Consider the following 3,320-nt stretch of genomic DNA (forward strand, 5'->3'; position numbering starts at 1 on the left):
CAGTCTTGATGACATCCCAGAAGTTCTGATAGAACTCTGCAGGGAAACCATCAGGGCCTAGAGCTTTGTTATGTTCCATTTGGAACACTGCAGCTCGCACCTCCTCTTCAGAGAAAGGTGCTGTCAGGATATCATTCTGCTCTTCTATGACTTGTGAATGTCATCTGTTCGGGTCTCATCTAGAGTGAAGTTCCCTTCCTCTGGAGCTCCAAACAGACACTTGTAGTATTTGGTTGTATAACGCTTGAGCTCTACCTGACCCTCGATCCGTCCCTCATCCAGTTGGAGGCTAAAAATACACTTCTTCCTGTGCCACCCATTGGCGACCATTTGGAAATATCATGTATTGTTGTCTCCCTCCAAAATGAATTGGGCACCTGATCTTTGATACCACTTGATTTCCTCTTCTCGCAATAGACGTGCAATCTGCTCATTGGATTGGTTTTTCATATGAATCTCCCGTTGAGACAAAATGCGGGTCTCTGCTATTTTGTCGAGGTCATCTATAATAGTGGAAAGGCATTGCTTTTCTTTTTTATATATACCACTTGTGTGTTTGGGCCATCCAGTTAGGAACCACCTCATGGCTCGGATTTTTTAGTTCCATCTTTGAATCGGTGTGCGACCAACAGCAGTCCTCTCCCATAAATTCTTAACTATATCCGCAAAACCATCCCGATGTAACCATCCCAATTCAAATTTGAATGGACGGCGAACAATGGGAGAGCTAGTAGAGTTAGAATCAAGAATGATGGGTGCATGGTCCGAAAGTGACTCAATACGCTATAGGGCATGCACTGTTACCATAGGGAATTTTAATTCCCATTCGGTATCCATGAGTACCCGATCGAGTTTCTCGTATGTCGGCACTGGACGGTTGTTGGCCCAAGTGAACTGTCGTCCCGACATACTAGCTTCTCGAAGATTCAAACTATCAATTAGAGCGTTGAATAAGAAAGGCCAGTGTGTGTGTCAAAACGATCATTATTTTTCTCTTCCTGGTATCTAAGGATATTGAAGTCACATCCAATAAGCATTGGATGCGGGTTATCCTTAGCCAAGTTCACCAATTCCCGAAGGAAAGAGGATTTATTCTCATCTTGGGCTGCCCCATAGACTGCGACCAGGCTCCATGTATAATTGTCAACTCTATTTCGTAGGTGGAATTTGATGTGAAATTCACCAACCGAAAAAGCTAACAAGTCCATGGTTGTGGTATGTATCCCAAGTAAGATTCCTCCGGACCTTCCACGTGGTGGTAAGCAATGCCATGTGTAGTCCAAACCACCTGATAGGTGATCAAAGACATGTGCACGAAAGTCACATTTACCAGCCCCGGAAATTGCCACAAAATCTAACCCATGGTCACGCACACAGTCACCAACGTGTTTATGTTTAGCCAAGTCTGAAAGACCTCTGCTATTCCAAAACATGCCTCTCATGTGGAGACTCGGGACAGGGTGGATACCTTCGCCTTCTTGGGCGGTTTTTGTTTCTTTTTTGAGGAGTGGGATTTTGATTTATGCGAGGACGCGGTGAAGTCACAAAACATGGACCCAAGTCGTGCGTCACCTAATCCAACCTCAGTTACCACACCAACCAAGTGGGAGAGAAGAGGACAGCCATAAGCAACCGGCGGTTCCTTCTCCTCAGTTTCGGGGTATGGTAGGGGGCTCGAACACTTTGGAGAAACCTTTAATCGGTCTATCTCCATGTGTTTAAGCACCCCCACCGAAATGCACACATCATTATCATTTTTTCCAATTTTAATTCAAACGTTATTTAAACTAGAGGAAATATGAGAATCAGAAAAGGAAAGAAATGATTATTGCAAGGTGTACCTGTAGGAGGGTCGAGGTCACGCTCCGCCTAATGCCACATCGCATTGGAGAGAGAGCACTCATCCGTGGCCGAGGACCGGTCAGCAGAGGTGAAGTGATGACCACTGCGCCGTAACGGAGTATCCGTCAGCTTGGTTGGAGTAGAATGGAGTGCCGGCTGCAGCATTGGAGAAGATGGAGGCGATCCCAATGGTGCAGCAGCTCCTGGCTCCATTAGAACGGCGACAACGGGTGAGGAGGATAGCTCCATGCTGCGCCCCATGGCTGGACCAAGTCTCACCGCAGCAACTAGATCACGGCTTGGCGCGCTCTGTAGCGAGGGCAACGACGCAGGTGATTGTAGAACCTTTGCATGAGCAGTCATGGGTTGTACTGGGCGTCCATCGCTGGTAGTTGTCAATGAGCCCAGCTCAGCGACAACGCCCCCCTATAGCGTCGGTTGCACAGAGCCATGCAACCCCACGGGTGAGTTCTTGTTGGCTGATACAGTTGCACCCATGCAAGCATGCAAGTCCGTGAGTGGAGATTCCACGGCCGCTACTCGCGTTGTCCTGAGCAAAGGCAGATCATTCTGCAGAAGAGGTTGGTGCAGCGGTGTACCAAGGTTGACGGATAGCGGAGGCGGCGCCGGCAATGACGACGACGAAGTGTAACCTGCAACAATGTCCCCAAGCATGTTCGAAGGCCCTGTAGTGTGCTGTAGTTCAGACAACGGCGCGGCGAGAGATGCAGTCAGCATAGGAACTGGAGTGCTCGAGCTCGAGTTCGGAGGAGGATTCACACTCGCAGAGTTTCCTTTCTTTGCTTTTTTGCTAACATCACCATCGTTAATTTCATCATCACGGCCATGACCTCTATCTGGGCCATCATCATGTTGCTTCCAGATTAGAGGTATGAAATCTACATCCAGAATATAGTCATCCTTTTCAACCTGGTAGCAAAAGTTATACCCATCAAGCTTGACAAATGCCTCTGCGGTTGTGGAATCTCCTCCCAAGTCATTATTATAGGTGAATATATCCAAAGAGCGCACCGCAACCTGAATGCGTATAATACCATGATGACGTAGGGCATAAAGATCAACATCTTGAGTTGCTCTAATGACCAATCCAACAACCCAAAGCCCGAGGAAATGTCGTAGTGAATGAGGAACGCCGTAAATGTGCACCCAAATAGTCTCCAAAGAAACATAAGATGGGACATCTTCACCTTTCCATTCTTTAAAAGAAATTTCAACACCATGCGACTTGACTCGAACCTCTAGGTCAGCCATTCGGCGAAGATCGTCAAAGGAGGGGAATGACACCAAAAGGCATCCTTGCCATGCAGAATAGCCTCCCACTTCCACTGAGTCTGAGTCCGAACGATCCTAGCAATCTCAGGTACAAGCACCACTGCAGGTAGCTCCCCACCGGAAACTGTGACTAAGGCAATTGGCGATGCTGATGGAGAAGCGTCGATGTCCTTGCACACGTGCTT

The sequence above is a fragment of the Triticum urartu genome, chromosome 2A (assembly GCF_056163025.1).
Source record: "Triticum urartu cultivar PI428250 chromosome 2A, HENAU_Tu73, whole genome shotgun sequence".
Classification (NCBI taxonomy): domain Eukaryota; kingdom Viridiplantae; phylum Streptophyta; class Magnoliopsida; order Poales; family Poaceae; genus Triticum; species Triticum urartu.